Source organism: Bombina bombina, chromosome 6 (genome assembly GCF_027579735.1).
Source record: "Bombina bombina isolate aBomBom1 chromosome 6, aBomBom1.pri, whole genome shotgun sequence".
NCBI classification, from domain to species: domain Eukaryota; kingdom Metazoa; phylum Chordata; class Amphibia; order Anura; family Bombinatoridae; genus Bombina; species Bombina bombina.
Genome location: NC_069504.1, coordinates 633,554,360 through 633,566,785, shown reverse-complemented (window position 1 = coordinate 633,566,785; position 12,426 = coordinate 633,554,360).

The window sequence follows — 12,426 nt, the reverse complement described above, 5'->3', positions numbered from 1 at the left end:
AACTTCATTTAGATTACATTAGCAGACTGATGTTTCACAGTAAAAAAAGTTTTTTTTTTTTTAAATATTTACACTACTGTTATAACAAATATGATTGGTGGCACTAGTTGGCAAGTGGGCCTGGCACACACGCTGGCAGGCAGGCAAATGCAATTCAATTGCACTAGCAGACTGATGATTCACAGTCAAAAAAGTTTTTTATTTTAAATATTTTTAATACTGTTATAACAAATATGATTGGTGGCACTCGTTGGCAAGTGGGCCTGGCACACACGCTGACAGGCAGGCAACTTCAATTAGATTACACTAGCAGATGGATGTTTCACAGTCCAAATTTTTTTTAAAAAAATATTTACACTACTGTTATAACAAATATGATTGGTGGCACTAGTTGGCAAGTGGGCCAGGCACACACGCTGGGAGCCAGGCAACTGCAATTAGATTACACTAGCTGTGAAATAAATGTGATAACAAAAATCATAAAAGGAAAACCAAATAAAGTTCTGAATCAAGGATATGTCTGTGTCCTCTGGATGAGTTTTTCAGCTTGTTAGCATTCCTCAAGTGAGATCCCATAATAAAGGAAACAGAAAATTGCAACATAGTGTGAATCTGTAATGGCACTTTGAGGAAGTAGTTGTTTTGTAACAAATGACTACTCACATTTGTTGGAGCTTTCCACTAAGCTCAAGGATACGCGCACTCCCACTTTATACTGATGGGAAAACAGTACACTAGGCAAAACTTGGATACAAATTTATTTTAAAATATATAAAAGCGTCACATAAGCCTTGATAACACCACAATGTAAGGGTACAAAAGCAGATATGCTGTAACAAATGCTTCAAATCGCCAAACTTGCAAAGAAGTAAATGGATCAGCAGGAGTGTGACCGCTGAAACCAAAACCTTTTTAGTAGCAAGACAATAGCGCTAAGCCCCCAGGTGTCCTGGCTAGTGTAGAGATGCAATAAAACTCAATATAGAACAGTTCAGTTCCGACGTACGTTTCGCTGGTATGCTTTTTTAGACATTCCTTGACAAAGCATACCAGCGAAACGTACGTCGGAACTGAACTTTTCTATATTGAGTTTTATTGCGTCTCTACACTAGCCAGGACACCTTTTTGGGGGCTTAGCGCTATTGTCTTGCTACTAAAAAGGTTTTGGTTTCAGTGGTCACACTCCTGCTGATCCATTTACCTCTTTGCAAGTTTGGCGATTTGAAGCATTTGTTACAGCATATCTGCTTTTGTACCCTTACATTGTGGTGTTATCAAGGCTTATGTGACGCTTTTATATATTTTAAAATAAATTTGTATCCAAGTTTTGCCTAGTGTACTGTTTTCCCATCAGTATAAAGTGGGAGTGCGCATATCCTTCAGCTTAGTGGAAAGCTCCAACAAATGTGAGTAGTCATTTGTTACAAAACAACTACTTCCTCAAAGTGCCATTACAGATTCACACTATGTTGCAATTTTCTGTTTCCTTTTTTATGGGATCTCACTGAGGAATGCTAACAAGCTGAAAAACTCATCCAGAGGACACAGACATATCCTTGATTCAGAACTTTATTTGGTTTTCCTTTTATGATTTTTGTTATCACATTTATTTCACATTTTTTTCTTTGTGATATTCGGTATATTTATTGTAAGATTACACTAGCTGACTGATGTTTCACAGTCAAAAAAGTTTTTTTTTTAAATATTTACAATACTGTTATAACAAATATGATTGTTGGCACTATTTGGCAAGTGGGCCTGGCACACACGATGGCAGGCAGGCAACTTCAATTAGATTACACTAGCAGACTGATGTTTCACAGTAAAAAAGTTTTTTTTTTAAATATTTACACTACTGTTATAACAAATATGATGGCTGGCACTAGTTGGCAAGTGGGCCTGGCACACACGCTGGCAGGCAGGCAGGCAACTGCAATTCAATTGCACTAGCAGACTGATGATTCACAGTCAAAAAAGTTTTTTTTTTAAATATTTACAATACTGTTATAACAAATATGATTGGTGGCACTAGTTGGCAAGTGGGCCTGGCACACACGCTGGCAGACAGGCAACTTCAATTAGATTACACTAGCAGACTGATGTTTCACAGTCAAAAAAGTTTTTTTTTTTTTAATATTTACACTATTGTTATAACAAATATGATTGGTGGCACTAGTTGGCAAGTGGGCCTGGCACACACGCTGGGAGGCAGGCAACTGCAATTAGATTACACTAGCTGACTGATGTTTCACTGTCAAAGATGTTTTTTAAAAAATATTTACAATACTGTTATAACAAATATGATTGGTGGAACTAGTTGGCAAGTGGGCCTGGAAAACACGCTGGCAGGCAGGCAACTGCAATTTAATTGCACTAGCAGACTGATGATTCACAGTCAAAAATTTTTTTATTTTAAATATTTACACTACTGTTATAACAAATATGATTGGTGGCACTAGTTGGCAAGTGGGCCTAGCACACACACTGGCAGGCAGGCAACTGCAATTCAATTGCACTAGCAGACTGATGATTCACAGTCAAAAAAGTTTTTATTTTAAATATTTACAATACTGTTATAACAAATATGATTGGTGGCACTAGTTGGCAAGTGGGCCTGGCACACACGCTGGCAGGCAGGCAACTTCAATTAGATTACACTAGCAGACTGATGTTTCACAGTCAAAAAAGTTTTTTTTAAAATATGTACACTACTGTTATAACAAATATGATTCCTGGCACTAGTTGGCAAGTGGGCCTGGCACACACGCTGGGAGGCAGGCAACTGCAATTAGATTACACTAGCTGACTGATGTTTCACAGTCAAAAAAGTTTTTTGTTTTTTTTTGGGGGGGGGGGCGGAGCCTGGCCACGCTAGCTGATGGCCGCAAACTGATCGAGCTCTGAAGCCCCAATGCTCTCATGATAGGGTAGGAGTAACTCTTAGCGTGTTAGAAAACAATATATAGCAAGCTAAGTAACGCTGAACAGTTGCAGCATACAATCCTGCTACCCGGACCTTAATTATTGCAAATAAAAGGCAAAACTTAAAGAAGTGAAGCAGCTGCGCACTTGGGCCTACTACGGAGCACAGCACGTCATGCACTGATAGTGCCGGGACACACGCGGAGCGTGCAGAGCTGTATACAGAACACAGACAGTACGGGCATTAGCTCTGTACAATCGGCCAACAAGCATATCGCTCCGAAAGAGAAGTTAAGCCCTCATAAACAAGCGCCTGAACTTCCGATCAGACCATCTCCGGCGCAGCCTGGTGCTGGGAGTGCTCTCTTGCTGGCTATACAGTAAACGGCTGGGACATAGAAACGAGACAGTGTGACCCCCTTAGACTGGGTGAGTGTTAACGGTCAAGAAAACTGCAGCACATATATGAATGTCATGACCTATATAAGCCCATCACATAAAACCCTACTGTGAAAAGTATTGTGGAAGTGATTTTATCTGGCAGCAATGGAGAGGCAGGGCCAGCAAGTGCATTCATACAGCATACAGAGAGTACAGTGGGCCTACACTGTTGACAATAGAGGGTCCCTAGGTTATCATTGGTATCACTGCTGTAGAAGGAGATTAAGTGGAGTGCTACAGCACTGATCAAATTGCCACGAACATTTGAAAGGAGCATTAAACATAGTACCTCCTAGCCTGCAGTAATAACCCCTGTGAGATGTCTAACAGGAGAATGTCTAAACCAGCAAAGGGCTCACAGTCTACAAACATGGAGAATTATTTAATACCTTCTGAGCAAAACTCAAGCACTAACAGAGATACCTCAGACACTAGCGGACAACTAGGAGCTGCTCAAAGCTCAGATCTAGCACACTATGGCTTCCTTACCAAAAATGACATTAAACATCTGTCATCTAAAAATTACATAAAAGAAGCTATGATGGATGTGAAGCTCATGTTTGGTGAATTAAAAAAAGACATTGCTGCGGTGGATCACAGAGTATCACAGGTTGAGGAGGTACAGGAAACCTTGCGCTCTGATCTCCAGCATCAAACAAGCTGTGTGCAGTCGCAGGATGCAGTAGTACAAAACCTGACAGAGAGAATAGAAGATTTAGAAAACAGGAGCCGGCGGAACAATCTGCGGCTCCGTGGGGTCCCAGAGGCAGTAAGTCCACCTGAAATAGGACAATATATTCAAGAGCTATTTAAATTCCTTAAAAACGCTCCAAACGCAGCAGAGATTCAAGTAGAAAGAGCTCATTGTGCACTGCGGCCCAGACCACCAGCCAGAGCTCCGCCTAGAGATATCATCATTAAACTTCTATCTTACAAGGATAAGGAGGAACTTCTCCGACACTCCAGGAACAGACACCCACTGATGTTTGAGGGGACAGAAATTCAGATCTTTACAGACTTGTGTCCGGCTACCCTTCAGAAGCGACGGGAGTTACAATACATCACCTCTACGCTTAAGGAGCAACAAATCCAATATAGGTGGGGCTTTCCCACCTGTATAATAGCCACCAAGGATGGAACGACAGCTGTCTTCAAAACACCTGCAGATCTCCCTACTTTCAACCAAGCCCTGGGCCTACAGATCAGACCACTAAATTCAGCAGTAGTGCCGGCTCCAGCTGGTCCAGGAGAATGCCACGAGGAAATTAGGCCGAGACCCGTCTAAAAGTGCAGACCTCAACTTTAAAGAACCCTTGAAGAACATGCCTGATGGCATGGTGAACAGTAGCTACTTGAAATGACCCCCTGCTTGAGACTTCCTACCTGAGCTGTGTCCCTGGACAGATAAGTATAGTTTATTTTCTTCTCTTGTTTGCCAAACAACATGTTTCAGCACCCACTGTTTGACGAGTTTAGCATGAAGTGGCAGATATGGCCCACGCACCTCATTAGAGAACATTTCTGGTGGAACTTGAACTTACAACTTGGCCATCCTAGACTTTGACCGCTGTACAGCGGATTGCCGGAACATAGTATCTAGGTTGTAAATGTGGACTGTGGAACACTGCATATAATGTTTATGTTGTGATGTTGAGTAGTGTGCCTAATATGAACAGGAAAACAGTGTTGAATTGTTTTAACTATTTTATATTTAAGAATATCTGTCATAGGTTCAGGGATACTCAAGCATAACCAGATAGAATAGACCCTCTCCTAAGATTACTATAGAGACCTCAGAGGTGCCTTCTGCGTATGATTAACACTAATAATATAGTAAAGCACTGTGCAGTATGTATGAGCGAAAAGGCAGTGAGAATGGGTAAAAGGAGCACATACTAGCCATAATGAAGGATTAAATATACATAATAAACCCCCCTCGGCCAGTAAAGTTTGTAGGAACTACTATTTAGAGATACTGTGGAAGGGACAGATCTGCCTAGTATAAATCACCATAAATTGCGCAGCACTAGTTATAACTCAGGTGAGCTATTATATGCCTAGTCGTGCTGACTCTCTCATTACGACTAACGGAGTACTAAACTAATATTCTGTCCAATTAGTTTTGCTAGGCATTCATATGTTGCTTATTCTCTGTTACTCCGAATCCCCCATAAAGAATATAGAAGCTAGTGGAACCTTTTAGCGCGAACTGAGGAGGGTTTTAGTCTTAGATATAACTTCAGATTTCATATTTGAATCCTGGCGTAGGAATATATGTATTGTCATTTTCTGGTGGGACATTATGTATTTTTCTGGTTCTAAATTTTTATTGCTGTTCATGTTTAACCCCTTAATGACCGCAGCACTTTTCCATTTTCTGTTCGTTTGGGACCAAGGCTATTTTTACATTTCTGCAGTGTTTGTGTTTAGCTGTAATTCTCCTCTTACTCATTTACTGTACCCACACATATTATATACCGTTTTTCTCGCCATTAAGTGGACTTTCTAAAGATACCATTATTTTCATCATATCTTATAATTAACTATAAAAAAATTATATAATATGAGAAAAAAATGGAAAAAAACACACTTTTTCTAACTTTGACCCCCAAAATCTGTTACACATCTACAACCACCAAAAAACACCCATGCTAAATAGTTTCTAAATTTTGTCCTGAGTTTAGAAATACCCAATGTTTACATGTTCTTTGCTTTTTTTGTAAGTTATAGGGCCATAAATACAAGTAGCAGTTTGCTATTTCCAAACCCCTTTTTTTCAAAATTAGCGCTAGTTACATTGGAACACTGATATCTTTCAGGAATCCCTGAATATCCCTTGACATGTATATATTTCTTTTTAGAAGACACCCCAAAGTATTGATCTAGGCCCATTTTGGTATATTTCATGCCACCATTTCACCGCCAAATGCAATCAAATAAAAAAAAATGTTCACTTTTTCACAATTTTGTTCACAAACTTTAGGTTTCTCATTGAAATTATTTACAAACAACTTGTGCAATTATGGCATAAATGGTTGTAAATTCTTCTCTGGGATCCCCTTTGTTCAGAAATAGCAGACATGTTTGGCTTTTGTTGTTGCTTTTTGGTAATTAGAAGGGCGCTAAATGCCACTGCGCACCACACGTGTATTATGCCCAGCAATGAAGGGGTTAATTAGGGAGCTTCTAGGGTTAATTTTAGCTTTAATGTAGTGTAGTAGACAACCCAAAGTATTGATCTAGGCCCATTTTGGTATATTTCATGCCACCATTTCACCGCCAGATGCGATCAAATTAAAAAAAAAACGTAATTTTTTTCACAATTTTAGGTTTCTCACTGAAATCATTTACAAGCAGCTTGTGCAATTATGGCACAAATGGCTGTAAATGCTTCTCTGGGATCCCCTTTGTTCAGAAATAGCAGACATATATGTCTTTGGCATTGCTTTTTGGTAATTAGAAGGCCGCTAAATGCCGCTGCGCATCACACGTGTATTATGTCTAGCAGTGAAGGGGTTAATTAGGTAGCTTGTAGGGAGCTTGCAGGGTTAATTTTAGCTTTAGTGTAGAGATCAGCCTCCCATCTGACACATCACACACCCTGATCCCTCCCAAACCGCTCCCTTCCCTCCCCCACCCCACAATTGTCCCCGCCATCTTAAGTACTGGCAGAAAGTCTGCCAGTACAGAAATAAAGGGAATCTTTGTTTCTTTGTTGTTTTTTTTTTTTAATTGTATAGCATATTTACATATGCTGCTGTGTAGTATCCCCCTTATCCCCCAACCTCCCTGATCCCCCCCAAACACCTCTCTAACTGTCCCCCTCTGACTTTTTGGGGGCCATCTTGGGTACTGGCAGCTATCTGCCAGTACCCAGTTTGCAGAAAAAATGTTTTCTGTTTTTTTTTCACAGTTTTTTTTTCTGTAGTGTAGCTTCTTTCCCACATACCAACCCAACACCCCCTGATTTAGCTTTTTTTTAAAAATTTTATTAGCGGTATAAACCTGATTACCTATCCTATTACCAATCCTATTTTCTGTAGTGCAGCGTTCCCACCCGCTCCCTCCCCGTGCACGCGCCCGCCCCCTCCCTATCGTGCACGGGCCCCCGGATATCCCCGCCCATGATCCCGCCCCCTGCACATCTCCAGGGCCATCGATGGCCGCCGGCCGCCACCCGCCTCCCGGTCCTGCTCCCACCCACCAACGAAGGAAGCCACCGATCTCCGGTGCAGAGAGGGCCACAGAGTGGCTCTCTCTGCATCGGATGGCCATACATTGTTATTGCAGGATGCCTCCATATTGAGGCATCACTGCAATAACCGGAAAGCAGCTGGAAGCGAGCAGGATCGCTTCCAGCTGCTTTCCACACCGAGGACGTGCAGGGTACGTCCTCAGGCATTAACTGCCTTTTTTTTGAGGACGTACCCTGCACGTCCTCGGTCATTAAGGGGTTAAATTCTAACAATGGTTTGATTTAAAATGTTTTTGAGTTACAAACACCCACAAAGTTAATCATATATGTCAATATACCTATATATGAGAGTATTGGGGTTACTACCCCCTGTTGTACAACTTTGTTGACCTTATTTTTCAGACTTCCTAACTGTATAATTACCCCCCAGAGTCGACTGTGACATTTGGAGGGTTCCATCCCACTCTCTATTCTTAGATACATTCTACCACCACACCTTCCCTCCCCCCTCCTTCACTAATCAGCTTTTTTCACCTAATTAAACCCAACTATCCTACTTTACCTTTTTCAACTAACTCTATATATCTTCTTAAACCCTTCTCCCCCCCCCCCTTTTTTTTTTTTTTTCTCATACCTCCGGGGGCAGATATGGCTTATCTACACCCCCAAGAGAGGAAACACCACATTGAACTGTTAACCATAAATACTAAGGGCCTTAACAGCCCGGAGAAGCGATCATTAATCATTAGAGATCTACATAGAATGGGTGGGGACATCATACTGCTACAGGAGACGCATTTCTCTAGACTCAGGGAACCTAAATGGTTTAATAGACATTTCCCAGTAGCCTATTTCGCATCAGGGCCTTCCAAAAAAAATGGGGTGGGCATTTTATTCCGATCAACAGTACCCTTCCAATTAGAGCACGTAGTCAGAGCCCCTAATGGCAGATATCTGATACTGACGGGAACGCTGTATCGTAGACCCATTACCTTGGCCAACCTTTACTCCCCAAATACTGCGCAAGATCTATTCCTTAAAATGGTTATGCTCAAAATCCTAGAAGTACAGAAGGGAATTCTATATCTGGGTGGTGATTTTAATGCATCTTTGAGCCCCGCATTGGATACATCTGATGGCCTCTCTAGCACTCCCCACAAGGTTATCAAACACCTCATCAAGTCCTTGAAAGACCATGTATTGCATGATATTTGGCGCACTTATCACCCTACAGCCAGGAACTACACCTTTTACTCGCACCCGCATAGGAAGTACCGGAGGATAGATTACTTGTTTACAGACTCTGCGGGTCTCACTATCACCACAGGCAGTAGCATCAACACAATCACCTGGTCTGATCACACCCCGGTCAGATGCACCATTGATTGGCCAAACATTTCAGTGACTCCCTTTGTTTGGAGAATGGATGAATTCCTCCTGGACCACCAACCCTTAAAACAAGAAATACGCAAAAATTTGGAGGAATACTTTCGGTTAAACACAACAGAAGCCCTGAGTGATTCCACAATCTGGGAGGCACACAAATGTGTCCTCAGGGGAATATTGATTAGGCACAACGCAATTCTGCGTAACAATAGAAGAGACTTGTATGAGAAGCTTCTGGCACAGGTTGCTCAAAACGAGGACTCACCAGCCGACAAAGCAGTACAGGAGGAACTGGAGGTTGCCAGATCCGCCTTGCTGCGCCATCTCCAGGAAGAGCAGCAGAGGAAGGCACTGAGGATGAGACAGTAGTTTTTTGAACAAGGTAATAAGGCCGGAAGGCTATTGGCCAGAGCCTTGGCACGTAGGAGATTGAGCTCATACGTGTTTGAGATGACAAGCAGCAATGGAGAAATCCATAGAGATGGACAATCCATTGCAAACACATTTGGGAGATTTTATGAATCTCTTTACAACTTACACCCCACGACCGGGGAGCAGGAAGAGGATCGCAACAGACAGACTTCTGAACAAGCAATCCTAGATTATCTAGCGAACGTTGAGCTGCCAAAACTGTCTACAGCAGAGGCGGATCACTTAGATTCTCCCTTTACGGCTGAGGAGATACTTCGGGCTATAAAAGATCTGCCGAGTGGCAAAAGCCCAGGCCCTGATGGGATTGGCACTCGTTATTATAAATCCTTTGCAGACATTCTAATGCCCCATATATTACGCATGTTCAATAAACTATCAGAGTACCCCACGTTGCTGAGCTCGATGCTTGCGGCCTTCATATCGGTCATCCACAAGCCAGATAAACCGGGGAATCAGCTGAGCAGCTATAGACCGATCTCGCTACTTAACTCTGATGTTAAGATACTGGCTAAGGTCATAGCCAATCGACTTAAAAAATATCTACCCCAATTGGTCTCGACCGACCAAGCAGGTTTTATCCCGGCAAGAGAAGCGCGGGATAATACGCTTAAGGTGATTCAATTAATATCTTTTGCCCAAGCCAACTTCGCTCCGTTGATGCTGGTGTCGACGGATGCAGAGAAGGCATTTGACTGAGTCAACTGGTCTTTCATGCGCCACACCCTGATAAAAATGGGATTTGGGCCACGCTTTATTAGCAATGTATTCTCATTATATTCCAATCCCAATGCTAAAGTTCGAGTTAATGGCATGTTTTCAAGGGCCTTTCTAATATCCAATGGAACCAGGCAGGGGTGTCCTCTGTCGCCCCTGCTCTTTGCGCTAGTCATGGAAGTTATGGCAAGCAAAATACGAGCCAATCCTGTCATACAGGGCATTGCGGTGGGGGGAATGGAACATAAACTAGCAATGTATGCGGACGATGTCCTGCTAACGCTTGCAGATAGTGCTTCCTCACTGAAAGCCTCGCTGGAGGAATTTGCAGCCTTTGGACGAGTCTCAGACTTTCTGCTCAACCCTTCTAAGTCCGAAATATTGAATGTTACCATACCTCCAGCCACGTTCGAAAATCAGAGACATCACTGCCCCCTCAAAATAGCCTTGAAGCACATAAAGTATCTAGGCATTATGCTGATCCCCTCGGTAAAAGAAATGGCAGATCTGAACTACAAACGCATTAGAGATGACATCACAAGAGATCTTGTAACATGGAAAAATAAGACCATCTCATGGATGGGAAGAATCCATGTTGCAAAAATGAATATTCTGCCTAGAGTGCTCTATGTTATGCAAACCATTCCTCTATCAGCAGCTGGGCACATAGTGCAACAGATTCAATCAGAGATTGAGTCTTATATTTGGAATGGAATGAGACCCAGAATCAGCAAAAGAACAATGTATCTTCCCAGAGACAGAGGCGGAGCTGGTATTCCGCTTCTGAGGGAATATTGTAAGGCAATAAGCCTTCAACGCATTGTAGAGTGGAGCCAAAACTCAGTACATAAGGCGTGGATTGGACTTGACAGGGAAATACTTGGTAGGAGAAATGTTGGAGCACTCGCTTGGATGAAACCTGAACACCGCCCCAGCTGTATCTCCCGTTACCCTTTGATAGAAGATGTCTTTACTTGTTGGGATAGGCTAGTCAGGGTGGAGAGCGATCTTTCTACCTCTGCCTCGCCGGTTACGCCAGTACGAGAAAATCCTGAAAATGGGCTGGAAAACAGGAGACATGTCTCGGGTTCCTCTTACCCACTAGCTGAGGCGGCTATATATAATACCACTAGTCAGGGTAAGCTTAAAACGCAAGAAGGTCTGCTTGAGTGGAATAGAGATTTGTTCTCTTCTTGGTTTCGGGTAGCACAGTTAACTCATTATTTCAACAACTCCCGGGATAGGGATTCTTTTACTAGACAGAGAACGACATTTGAGATGCTTTGTACTGCGGCAAACACCCCACAACATCTAATCTCGCTCCTCTATCGATTATTATTGGAGGGGAGTGGAACGACGGTCCCTTCCTATGCGGCTGCTTGGCAAAGAGAGCTCAATTTGGAGATGGATGCAAAATCCTGGCTGACTATCTTTAGTAAAGCAAAAAAGGCCTCGGTCTCGGCTAGGCTTCAAGAAATGCATAACAAATTCCTGAGCAGGTGGTATTTGACTCCGCAGAGATTGAGGAAAGTATACCCGCATACAAATGGGGAGTGCTGGAGGGGCTGTGGAATGGAGGGTACGCTGCTACACATATGGTGGCATTGTCCACTGATACAGCCCTTTTGGGAAGTTGTGCTCCGTGAGAGCAGTAGACTTTTAAACATCATATTGCCCCCTAATCCAAGCTATCTTATATATCATGGCATGCCTAAAATCGCAATGGAGGCGAAACACCACCTGTTCCTCCTAATGCTAAATTGTGCGAAAGGTCTCATCCCGAAACATTGGAAATCATTGCACATACCAAGTCTGGGAGAGTGGAGGGCTGGGGTGTGGGATCTGCTGGGACTCGAGAAATTTCATTACTTGAAAGCTGGGAAGATGGAGACCCATGAGTACATGACGCTAATTTGGGAAGGCAAAACTGTGTAGGGTCCGGTTGCCTGCTGAAGAGGAATAGGTATTAACAACAGCATATCTGAGTCATGGAGCTCCCAAAGCTTCTTCGATTCCCCTCTGACCTTCTCCTTCCCTCCCCCCCCCCCCTTTTTTTTTTTTTTTTTTTTCTCTTCTCTCTCTCTCTCTCTTTCCTTCTTGCCTTCACATTTTACTCTACTCTTTTTTCTTCTTTTCCCTCCTTAAGCTAGCTTACTGAGATAAACTGTGGTAATGGAGCACTGAAAGAAAGATGCTTATCTGCTTAATACTTGATGAAATAGATGAGTATAAAACAGAACCACTACTATCTTAAATACAAGCAAATGCTCCTACATTGAAAATTTTTGATTGGATCAACATATGCTTAGACAAGGTGTTAAATATGTAGGATATAT